A 12,572-nucleotide genomic window follows, 5' to 3' on the forward strand; every position below is an offset into this window, starting at 1 on the left:
CCAGGCTGCGCGAAAAGGGGTGAGGTGAAGCGAGGGAGAGAACAGTTGGGGCGGCAGGAGGTGTTGGAGGGCACTGGGGGGGGGGCGGCGAAGAGGAGAGCCCAGCCTTGGGGCTGCAGGGGTCTCGGGGGGGAGAGCCCAGGGCTGGGACGGGGGGCAGCCGAAATTTTTTTTGCTTGAGGCGGCAAAAAACCTAGAGCCAGCCCTGGTGCAGGATTAGGGGGTTACAGTCATACCAAGGATTGGTGTATTCAAATCACAGGACTAAACCAGGGGTTGTCACAACAGATTTTTTGGTGGCCTTTTGCTGGTGGCCACTCTGATAAATTTTCCTAAAATACTTAATTAACTTTAGGAAAAACAAATTTATTAATAGTTTGGATGTTTTTCTACATTTTTATATATTGATTTCAATTACAACACAGAATACAAAGTGTATTTATTTTTTATTACAAATATTTGCACTTTAAAAATGAGAGATAAAAGAAATAGTATTTTTAATTCGCCTTGTACAAATACAGTATTTGAATGTAGTCTTGCCTCTTTGTCATGAAAGTGCAATTTACAAATGTAGATTCTCTTTTTGCATTTGAGTGGTTGTAGCTTTTACCCATCCAAAGTTAGAGAAAAGCTGTATCCTTTTCTGTATCTATTGTTTAACAATGCGATTATAACTGCGATTAATCGTGATTATTTTTTTAATTGCAATTAATTTTTGAGTTAACTGCAATTGATCGACAGCCCTCATTAATATGATTCTGAGAAACACCTTACGATTACAGCTTCTCTATTACTTGAAGATACAAAACTGTGTATTCTAATGAATGACTAGTGACTGTTGTGTAAATAGAAACATTTTCTGTGATGGGGATGTGGTGTTGAACTATGAACTAAATTCTCTGCCTCTCTCTTCTGGATGAGTATTTTATTGTCTTAAAGGTTAAAACAAAATTCAGAACATATTATCTTAATATAGTTGATTTAATATATCAACATGTTAGTGCCTTGTTTTGTTTATCTTGAGAAAGCTGGTATCAAATGTAAATTATAGTGTAAATTTATACATTGCATCATTTTGTCATGGCTTAATAATACTCTGCTAAACATGAAAAACAGTGAAACATGACAGATCACATCATATTAAGGCCCTGCAGGGCTGGACCATAGGACCATGGGGATTTTGGGCTACTGCCACTGCCACATCACTCAGGAAGACCCTATGAGGTTGGAGTTGGCAGAATGTACTGCACAGCAAGACCTGAGTGGCAGCCCCTCACAGCCCCCTGATTTGCCCATACCAGTACTTAAATCAGGAAGCCATGAAGGGGACCTGTCTGAATAACAACACAGTGCCTGCTGTGACGTTATTGACATGAACAGTAACCATATAGATCATTGTTTCACCCAAGATCCGATAGTTGCACCAAATCTTGTACAAAGGAGGTGAAGCAAGGTGTCTATGAAAAGATTGCAATTTGCTTGTTATGATTATGCCGTCTGTATGTGTGTCATTTTTGTATTTGAAGTTATGAATATTGGCTATCTACTTGTATCTCAATATGTTTGATTCTAAGTAGCATTAGTGAAGCATTTGGTCAGCTTCTTGAGGATTTTCAGATTAAATGCCCAAACAAGAAATACTTAACTAACAATGGACCTTGGGAGACATCAATCCACATATGAGGAGCCTCCCTGGGAACATTCAAGCTAGCATGTGAGCAATGGCTGCCCTACCTGTAGAGAACTGAGTCATACATGGATATGTTGCTTGCCCAGGTGACTCCAAACTCCACCTTGCTGCTGTGATTTTCCACAGTAAGACCAAAGGGGTGTCCTTCCACATGGCAGAAGATAGAAAAGGCCCTGGAAACCCCTCCATTTTGTCTTCAATCCTGCTTTTGACCACTGGAGAAGCTCAGGGCAGAAGTCAGGCTGGACTCAGACTGGCGATCAGGAGCCAAAACAAAGTCTAGCACTGTAACAGGCCAAGGTCTGTATGGTTGCCTGAACAATCCTTGGGGTTAAGAAGGGGCACTTGGCCAATCAGAGAACTGCAGGTTCTGTCACTCTGGGTCTTGTGAGCCATATGTCCTGTGGTGCCTACTCTCCACAGTGCTCCCAGGGTGGGGCTCAGCATAGCCCCCTGATGCCACTGTGGGACTATCAGCTGCTCCAAGCTATGTAAACCTGGGTTCTAATCCGCCTGTTCTTACAGTTAGTAGCATACATGGGCCCTTTATTTTTAAGTGACTGAATGCTAATTTATCAACAACTAGGAAAAAAGCAAATGTCTGTTCACATTTTAATGACGTTTCATCAGCTTCTAAAAACCAAAGAGTAAAGATTAACTATAAAAACAACCTGACTATATGGAAACATAAGGGGCCAGAGCTCCCCCATGACCAACTCCCACTGAGTGTAGTAGGAAGAGGATGATCTGTGAGCTAGCTATGATGCCCTGATTCTCCAGTCAGCCCAGGGTGTAAAAGAGGAGCCCAGAGGCTGCTCTATATCATGTTAGCTGGAAATGCTTCCTAAAGGATGCCTTCCCAGTAGATGGCAACCTCATTATTCAGTGAGACCAAACACCAATTGGAGATTGCTGGAGCATATTGTGCTTAGTACATATCCCCTGCACTGGGGGCTATGACGAGGGGAGTGTAGCCAGCTCTATGCTCACTGAGGATAGTCAGGGGGTTGTGGCCAGCCCGTCTCTTCTCCACGTATGCTTCTGACCAGTGCTAACAGAGCAGAACCAGGTAGAAAATCTGCTCTGATTTTTATTCTATTTTTAATAATAGCTCCAATACTTCTGTTTATAATCACTTAGTGTTTACAGATTCCACACTTCTTTAGTGTTATTTTCCTGAGTCTGTTTTGCATGAGTCAGTGAGCAGAGTAGTGACTAAGCATTCTAGCTTTGGGAGCTGACAACTTATATCTGAAAACTATATTGTATTAAATTCACCTCTGAAAATACATAGGTTGTGACCTGGATAAGAGGGAGGCATTTCCTAAAGAACCCTGCAACTAGATACGTAGTGTTTTTGGATGGATTTGTCTTTGGCAGGCAATTGTTGCTGTCTGTCGTACTGAGGATAGGCTACATGTGTACCAACAGCTAGGAACCCTGATGAAAGTTTTACACTGCAAATATATCCGTTAGAATCATCTATGATGTGTGTTGTAAAGGAAAAGACCATAAGGAAGTCTTTGACTTCCTTCCTAAGACGCTGCAGGAGAAACGAAACTAAAATACGTAGCTGGGCCCTCAATGCATTTCTCCTCCATTACTCTGTTTGTACTGATTTTTCTCTCCGCCTCCCTCTGCTTTTTTCTTCTTTGTCCCTTGCAGTCCAACCCTCTGTTCTCCCGCCTCTTTGCTGAGCTCTGCTGCCAGAACACTGAACAAACAAGCAGGCAAACGCTCCTAGGTGGGACTGCAGGCGTCTGAGGAAGAAGGGAGGTGAGTGACTGGTGTATACACAGTGGGCTGAGGAAGACAGGGAGGGCTGTTTGGATCCTCAGTGGGAAGGCTGTCGGCTGAGTTATTCCAGTCTTTTTAATGAGGAAATATTTACTATTTGCTATGATTTTTGTATCTTCTAATGTGTCTGTGGTGCCTTACTGAAGGAAAGACACGCTACGGGCAGACATGCCAAGCTTGTGAAAAAGCGCAGAAATTGGGCTTGGTTTTGGCTTAATTGGCTTCTAAGTTGCTTGTTTGGCTTGTTGCGTTATTTTTTCTTTTTAAATTGGCTCCCAGCAAGCCGGAGCACCGGTGGTAGAGAGTCAGGTTTGTCCCAGACTGCACGCCAGGAGGATCTAGTCACCCGGGGTGACCCATGGTGCCTGGGCTCCAGGAATATTCAGGGCCGGGGGCCTGGCTCCACAAATGTTTTGAGCCAGGTCTCTTTCCCAGTCCTGCCTGGAGCATCCCCCACCTGTCTGCTGCCCCCCATGCATGATCCCTGGGCCCCAGAGTGTCCCTCTCTGATAAAATTGGTGGCTGCCTTGCTGCTCCGCCCTGCTGTCCCTTGCCTGCACTGCCGGCTGCTGCGTAAGGCTAGCCTACAGCACCAGAACAGGATCAGGCCGAGGCAGCTGGCTGCTGCTGCATGGGAGGAAGGGAAGGAGGCGCACACATGATTGGCAGCCCTCCCCTCCCCTCCCCTCCCCCGAGCCTCTGGCCAAGAGACATCTGGACCTCACTAACCTGAGCAGCTGCTGGGCTTTGGTGAGTGTCTGACCCGTGCCCCGATCACTGGCTCCTGCCCCATGCTGGGCAAGGGAGCCCCATTCCCCCCCCATGAGGCTACGGTGAGGGCACACACAGGGAGGAGGCCACATGTGATGGCAGCATCCCCCGCCCGGCACCCACTATAAGAGAGGCAAGGGGCTTCCTGGACCTGAGAGTGGCCATAGGAGCATGTGCAGTGAAAGTGGTGCAGGGTGTGTGTGCTTCCCGGGCGGGAGGGAGGAAGAGGTGGGGTTCTTCCTGGAGCTCGCTGCTGCCGGCGCTGCCACCTGTGGGGGCAGAGTTGAGGGGAGTCCTCCTAGCCCTAGCCCTGGGCAGCCTGTCTGCATCCAGCTCCTCATCCTGGCCCTTGCCTTGCCCCAGAGCCCTCACCCCCTGTACCCAAATCCTCTGCCTTTGCCCTGAGCCCTCCTGCACCCCAACTCTCTTCCCCAGCCCAGACCTGCACCAAACTCCCTCCGAGCCTGGCCCCTGCACCCACTGCCTTTGCCAGCCTAGACCTTGCATCCACACCCAAATGCCCTCCAGAGCCTTTCCCCACCCCTGCTCCTGCACTCCAAACCCTGCCCAGCCAGAGCCTGCACCAGACGCCCTTCCAGAGCCCATCCCTGCACCCCTGCCCCAGCCTAGAGCCCACACCCAATGCCCTCGCAGAGCCCCATCCCTCTGCCCTCCCGCACCCAAACTTCCTTCCAGACCCTTGGGAGGTGTGTGTGTGTGCTGGAGAGGGCATGGCTTGGACCCGTTCTGGGGCACCACCAAAATTTTACAAACCTGACACCCCTGTAAGTCACATAGAGGGACTGGCTTGTTTGGCCTTGTTTGAAATGGGATAGCTTGATTTTGGCTGCTTGTGGAATTCGGGTGTTATTTACCATGTGAAAGTTTGCAACTGTGGCTACGGTGGTGAGGCTTGGGTTCAATTTTAGTCCGCTGTATTCCAAAGGCAGAGTGCAAGAGGAGCATAAGCAGAGGAATGATTACATCCGGAAGATTGTGATTCCTCTTTCCAAGGCAGTTAGTTGTGGCAACAGTGACAGTATTCCGCACTCCCCCCCCCCCGCACATCGTCCTGCAGCTGCTTTCCCTGTCCCTTTCCCACGGAAGGCCAGTGACATCTGAAAGTGGATAGGCAAGACTGACACCATTCCACTCAATAAAGCTTTATCAGCATAAGTGTTGCCAAAGACTTAAAAGGAGCCAGCACTCAGGGTCAGAGCTGGAGTCATCTGCTGGGATAGGGCTGCTCCTGATGTGTTTGAGATTGATCCTTTGTATCAGAGATGGACAAACTATGGCCTGTGGGCCACATTCAGTTGCAAGACATCCTGCTGGCCCTTGAGCTCCTGGCCAGGAGGCTAGCCCCCAGCCCTGCCCCTGCTGTCCCCCTCCCCTGCACGCCATGCTGCCATGCGGGCAGCACTCCGGACAGTGGGTTGGGCTCTCCTGCTGAGCAGGCAGGCAGTGTGTCTGACTCTGGCTGGGCGGCATGGCAGCCAGACATGCTGTTCTGAGTGGCATGGTAAGGGAGCTGGGGGGGTTGGATAAGGAGCAGGGGGTCTGGGAGATAAAGAGCAGGGCATGGTTGGATGGGGTAAAGGTTTGGGGGGCAGTCAGGGAACAGGGAATGTGGGGGTAAGCATGGGAGTCCTGGGGGCCTGTCAGGGGGCAGGGGTGAGGATAGGGGTCTGGGAGTCAGAGGACAGGGAGAAGGGGGGCTGATAGGGGGTGGGGGTCCCGGGGGGCAGTTAGGGGTAGGGGGTCCTGGGCAGGGGCAGTTAGGGGACAAGGAGCAGGGGGGTTGTATGGGTCAGGGGTTCTGAGGAGGGCAGTCAGAGGGTAAGGGTGGGAGGGGTTGGATAGGGGGTGGGGGCCAGGCTTTTTGGGGGGCACAGCCTTCCCTACCTGGCCCTCCACACAGTTTTGCAACCTCAATGTGACCCTCAGGCCAAAAAGTTTGCCCACCCCCACCCTATATCCATTAGTCATTACTGTCCATCCCTGAGGAGTTGACAGAGTTCTCTGTAGCATAATGTGGTCTGCACTTTCTCTCCTCTTTCTCCCAGGATTTGGGGCAGTTTTTTTTTTCCTCACCACTTTTTATTGAAGAGTGCTCTATTGTTGCTGATGGTTGAAGGAGTTCTCACACTGCCTCTTATTTTAGATACTGTGGTAGCAGCTGCCTCTCTGTTTTAGGATATCGTCTATCATGCTGGTTGCTCCGTCATTCATCTCTGAGTTTGCACTCTGCTTTAGACCTTCTACCTCCAGGTTACAGTCACTGCCCAGGGGCGTAGGAACTGGGAGCTTGTAGGGACTCTGGATTGCAGTAATAAATAAAGGAAACACAAGGTTTGGAACAGAAGCTCATCTGTCTCTATTAAAAATGGACAAATTTAGCTATGCCACAAAACTACTGATTAAAGCAATGTTAAACAGCTGTTGTTTTTTTAACTCTAGCTCCTTCCCCCTAATAAAAAAAGGTGGCTATGCCCCTGCTGCTCCTCTATTTCATAGAGTCATAGGACTGGAAAGGACCCCAAGAGGTCATCTAGTCCAATCCCCTGCACTCAAAGCAAGACTGAGTATTCTAGACCATCCCTGACAGGTGTTTGTCTAACCTGCTCTTACCTCCAATAAAAGAGATTCCACAACTCCCCTAGACAGTTTATTCCAATGCTTAACTTCCCTGACAGGAAGTTTTTCTTAATGTCCAACCTTAACTGCCCTTGCTGCAATTTAAGCCCATTGCTTCTTGCTGTATCTTCAGAGGTTAATAAGAACAATTTACCTCCCTCCTCCGTGTAACAACCTTTTATGTACTTGGAAACCGTTATCATGTCCCCTCTCAGTCTTCTCTTTTTCAGACTAAACAAACCCATTTTTTTTCAGTCTTCCTTCATAGGTCATGTTTTCTAGACCTTTAATCATTTTTGTTGCTCCTATTTGCAAATAAGCCCCATGTAACTTCAGTCTCTGCCAGTGGTCCAAGCCTTTGAGCTTCTGCAATTCCCAGAGATGGCCACAGGGTGTAGGGCAAGTGCATTGATGAAGAATCCTTCTAGCAGCTGATGAGGTGTGATGAGCTCTGAGAAACACCACATGGTCCTGAAGACCTGGATGCCTCTCAGCTGTGCTCAGCAGGAGCTTAGGGAGAGGGGAGGTGATGCCTGTACCCGGTGAGGCCATTTAGACCTCTCTAAGTACAAGCATCACCTCCCAAGCTCCTGCTGAGCACATCTACACTCAATGTAGGCAAAATAGAGGCCAGTCCAGGCCCTGCCTGGGGGAGACCCTAAACAAGGTGTTTGACCTCGTGCTTACACAGTAGGATACTCCTCCAGCATGAGAAGAAGCAGTAAATGGAGATGAATAGGAACACAGTGCTGGGGTGGGAGAGTAGGAGGAAGAGAGAACTGTCGGGTTGGGGAGAGGGACAATTTGACATAGTCAGGTGACAATTTTTCCAGTCAATGCAGATGCTGGGCCCACGCACTATAGGGTTTGAGCCCCATTTTGCCGAATTTCAGGCATTTTTCTTTGCCTCTTTCTCAAAAGGAAAAAATCACCTCACACTCAGCAGAATATGCACACAACCCTCCAGATCCTGGGGTCTCATCAGCTAGACCTCAGCTTAGTTAGCAAATGTTCATTGAAAACTTTTTCAAATGTTGGCAACTCTGCTGCCACTAGTGGGCATATCTACACTAGATGGTAGGACTTCTCGGTCTAGGGTTAGGGTTCCCAAGGTATGGCTTGTAGGGTTATGGTTAGGGTACCATACGATAGGATTATTAGGGATAGGGACAGGGTTCCAGATGGTGGGGCTCTTGGGCCTAGGGTTTTAGTTCCAAAACATAACACTCCAGGGGCTAAGTGTATGGTTTCAAAGGGCAGTGCTCCCCAGGCTAGAGTTAAGGTTCCAAAGGTTATAGCTCCACATGCCACGGTTAGACTTCCAGAGGGTTGGGCTCCCTGGACCGGGGTTAGGGTTTGGAAGGGGAATGTTCCCCGGGCCAGGGTTAGGGTCTCTGAGACTAGGATGCCCTGGGCTAGAGTTAGGGTTTGTACGGGTATGGTACTTGCAGCTAAGGTTACAGATCCTATGGTGGAGCTCCCAGCCCAGGGTTTAGGATTCATGAGGTATGGTACTTAGAGCTAGGGTTTGGGTGGTTATGGGTAGGGGTCCCCGCCCTAGGTTAGGGTTCCTATGGGTCAGGCTCTCTCCCCTAGAGTCAGGGCCGGTGCTTCCATTAGGCGACCCTAGGCGGTTGCCTAGGGCGCCAGGATTCGGGGCGGCGGCATTTTGTGCTCTCCCCACAGGGCACATGGGAGCTTCCGGTTCTGCTCCCGTAGCGCCGTCAAAGAAGGACCTTCTGCCAACATGCCATGGAAAACAGTGGCAGGCAATTGAGCAGCTCAATGACTGCTGCTGTCGCCTGCAACATTTTGGCAGAGAGTCCTTCTTCGGCGGTGTGACAAGAGCGGAACCCAAAGGTCCTGCGCGCCCCGTGGGGAGCGCACAAAATGCTGCCCCCTGAATTCTGCCTAGGGCGCCAGAAACTCTGGCGCCGCCCTGCCTAGAGTTGACATTTCTAGGGAGAGGGCACTTAGAGCTAGGGTTTGGGTGGCTATGGGTAGGGTACTTGGAGCTAGGGTTAGGATTTCTATGGTAGGGTTCACGCCCTAGCATGTGGGTTGTTATGGGTTGTAGCCTGAACTATAGTTTATGTATTAATTACATTGATTACTTAAGAATCCCCAGTTATCAGTTTGAGAATTGACAAGATCTTGTCCCAAGATCAGGCCAACTATTATTCAAATTATTATATAGTTGGGAACCCCCATGTGCACAGTTAGAACACTCACACTATAGGAACTCTTCTGTATTTACATTTAGGACAGTCACAAACATCCCAACTCAGTAAGATAGACAGGGATACTACAGAATGTACATCGGCACATCCATATACTCCCACTATCCATTGTGGAACAATCTGAAATGTTAACCATCATCTTCCTCATCGCCATCACTTTCTCCCTCATCACCTGTGGCCATCATTCTGGCACCTTCCACCGACTTAATCTCCTTCTCCTACTGCCCTAGGCTGGGATGCAACTTTTATAATATGATATGCTGACGCTGCTGTATTTGATGCATATTCAGTAGGGATATTTCCTTTTTCCTTTATTTGTATATCCTCACCTTACTAATTTTGGTGTGTCCTTCTCCTATAGGTTCGTATATCCATTATCTTAACTTATTATCATATAAGTCAATCCATTACCATGGGCTTCTTGTGGTTAGGTATCTACAGATGTAGTTCCTGTACCTGATAAGTATATCAATTTGTTGCCATGACACTCTTGTGCCTGGGTCCTGTTCCTGTGGTCAGAAATTCCCCATAAACACTCTATTTTCAGCTCCCCAATACTAGAGATTTCCATCTGTGCAAAGTTTATCTGTTCAAAGCTCATAGGCCTAAAGCCTTATGGTAACTTGCTGAAGCTAATCTCTTACTGGATACAGGGCTGTAAGTTTCTTGCATTACTGCTGAATATCAGGCAAAGCAGAATATAATGCAAAGCAGTGAATATAATAAAGGCAATCTAGCCCACTGAGCTACAGGTTAGAGTACTTGGAGCTAGGGTTTGGGTTGCTAAGGATAGGGTCCCTAGAGTGAGGGTTCCTGTGGGTAGGGTTGTGGTTGCTATGGGTAGGGCTCCCCACCCTAGGGTTTGGGTGGCCATGGGTAGGGTAATTGGAGCTACGGTTACATGGCTATGGTAGGATACTTGGAGCTAGGTTTTATGTGACTCTGCTAGGGTAGCGTGTCACGGCACACTCTTACTGAAAAATTGCCTGCGTTCTCATTTTTACCGTATCATTATAAAATAAATCGATTGTACTTACAATTCAGTGTGATACTTGAGCCTGTTGTTCATTTGTGAGCCTTGTCTGAAGCCAGAGACCCGCAGCCTGGGGCTGAAGCATGTAATTTAGCTTTGCGGAGCCCCTTGTGGCATTAAGCCCCAGGCAATTGCCCTGCTTGCACACCCCCAACGTCACCTCTAAACCCATCCCATGACCCCCATGGGAGTCGCAACCCTCAGGATGAGAAACGCTGATCTAAATGAGTTGAGTACCTCCCAGAAAATCTCTATGTACGTACCTCTGGTTGAGAACCACTGTCCTAGAGTATCTTGCCATTTATACTTATGGATACATGTTTTTTTAGACGGTCTTGACTCTGGCAGGCAATTTTCGCTGTTCAGTTATAACTGATAGGCCTTACATTTACTGACAGTTGGTAACCTTTGCTGAATGTATGTGGAGCTAGTGTGGCTGTCTGTCGTGTCAGCTCTAGATTAGGGAAGGGCTGCAGACATGGCAAAATTGTGTGTAGTTCCACTTGGGTGGTGGAAGGAGACATTTCAGAATTCACCCCCCTGTTGTAACCTTTGATTTATGTAGTACCAATTAGTACTTTAAAGGTAAGGAATACAACCAACTTGAATTCTTCATGGTTCAAGCCTACAGGGCAATTACAGATCATTTAATTTAGTGGAGGACAGTAAATATCACAATGAGAGATCAAATTAAAGACTTCATTTATAGTAAAATAATTAATATAGGTATCTACTGCATATCATACTTATATTTTAAGATGAAATGATCTATGCAGGGGTGATTAATCCCTGGATGGGAAGAATGGGTATAATTTTTTTTCTAACAGTACCTTGATAGTGGATGGGTGAGCCAATCTAAAATCAGCATGCTCCTTTTTTCCTAATCAATTATAATAACACCTCTTAATTAATTAACATTACCTTTTACCATATTTATATTTCCATTACCATAATGAAAGATTTTGTTATTTTTTATTGTCTATTTAAGATTTAAGTATTTTCTTAATTAACATCTGCATGAAGACTAAGCTAATAACTATCAGTATAGATAGTGTTTTTCAAAACATTAACATTTTCTTTAAAACACTTGTAAAAACCAGTTAGGACCAAAACATGTTTACAACATGATCTAGGGTTATGCCCTAACTTATTTTAAAAATACCTTTTAATTGTTTTACTTTACTTTTACTAGGCCTCTCTTGACTAGTGTCAAACCTAGTTTTAGGAAATAAATTTTTGGGGCTACTTACATTTCAGTACATTTCTTTAAGCAAGCACCACTTTTATAGATGACACAATGCCTACTTTGGTGCAACTGATCCTCAGTTCTTGCACCTGTGAGGCCCAGCACCTGTGAGGCCCAGGTTGCAGAGGGATAGGAGCAGATCCACAGGCCATTCCCCACCAGGGAAAAGGGTGCAAAGAGTAGCAGATACTACTAGAGTCCTGAGGCTGCAGTAACTATTGTGGAGAGGCCCCATTGAAGCTATTTGTCTTGAGGAAAGAATCCATGCCTTCCTTTGGGCACAAATGATACTGTGAGGTGTGACACCGAGTGGATCAAGATTGACTACAGGGGTCTTGGAGTAAGGGTGAAGGAGTTTGGAGTGCAGATGGTATTCTCTTCAATCCTTCCTGTCAAAGGTAGGGGCCCGGGCAGAGACAGGTGCATAGTGGAAGTGAATGCCTGGCTGCAAAGATGGCGTCACCAGGAGGGCTTTGGCCTCCTCAACCACAGGATCCTATTCCAGGAAGGACTGCTAGGTAGAGATGGCGTTCACCTTTTGAGGAGGGGAAAGACCCTGTTTAGACACAGACTGGCTAACCTAGTGAGGAGGGCTTTAAACTAAGCTCGATGGGGACAGGTGAGCAAAGCCCACAGGTAAGTGGAGAACATGGAGACCTGGGAGATGGGTTGGAAATAGGAGGGGGCATGGGCTATAATGGCAGAGAGAAAGGAGGGTCAGGACAAAACTGGGAGGCAAGACCAAATCAGTATCTTAGATGCCTATATACAAACGCGAGAAGTATGGGTAATAAGCAGGAAGAACTGGAAGTGCTAATAAGTAAATACGTACAACTATGACATTGTTGGCATCACCGAAACTTGGTGGGATAATACAATTGGAATGTTGGTATGGATGGGTACAGCCTGGCGAGGAAGCATAGACGGAGGGAAAAGGGAGGAGGTGTTGCCTTATATTAATAATGTACACACTAGGACTGAGGTGGAGATGGACTTAGGAGACGGAAGTGTTGAGAGTCTCTGGGTTAGGCTAAAAGGGGATAAAAAAACAAGGGTGATGTCATGCTAGGAGTCTCCTACAGGCCACCTAACCAGGTGGAAGAGGTGGATGAGGGTTTTTTTAAACAACTAACAAAATCATCCAAAGCCCAAGATTTG

At 47.3% G+C, this 12,572-nt stretch overlaps 1 protein-coding gene across 2 annotated transcripts in view; it reads left to right on the top strand.

Moving 5' to 3' along the window:
- Window positions 1–3,226: 3,226 nt before the first annotated feature.
- Window positions 3,227–12,572, top strand: part of RNASEL (ribonuclease L) — a 35,157-nt gene continuing 25,811 nt past the window's right edge. The window contains exons 1-2 of one of the 2 annotated variants that reach the window (XM_075067885.1): window positions 3,233–3,466; window positions 11,813–12,050. The gene's annotated coding sequence lies outside the window, so the exon portion shown is untranslated. Of the gene's footprint in view, window positions 3,467–11,812; window positions 12,051–12,572 lie in introns of both variants that reach the window. The other variant, XM_075067884.1, reaches the window with a different exon arrangement.

The sequence above is a fragment of the Chelonoidis abingdonii genome, chromosome 7 (genome assembly GCF_003597395.2).
Source record: "Chelonoidis abingdonii isolate Lonesome George chromosome 7, CheloAbing_2.0, whole genome shotgun sequence".
NCBI classification, from domain to species: domain Eukaryota; kingdom Metazoa; phylum Chordata; order Testudines; family Testudinidae; genus Chelonoidis; species Chelonoidis abingdonii.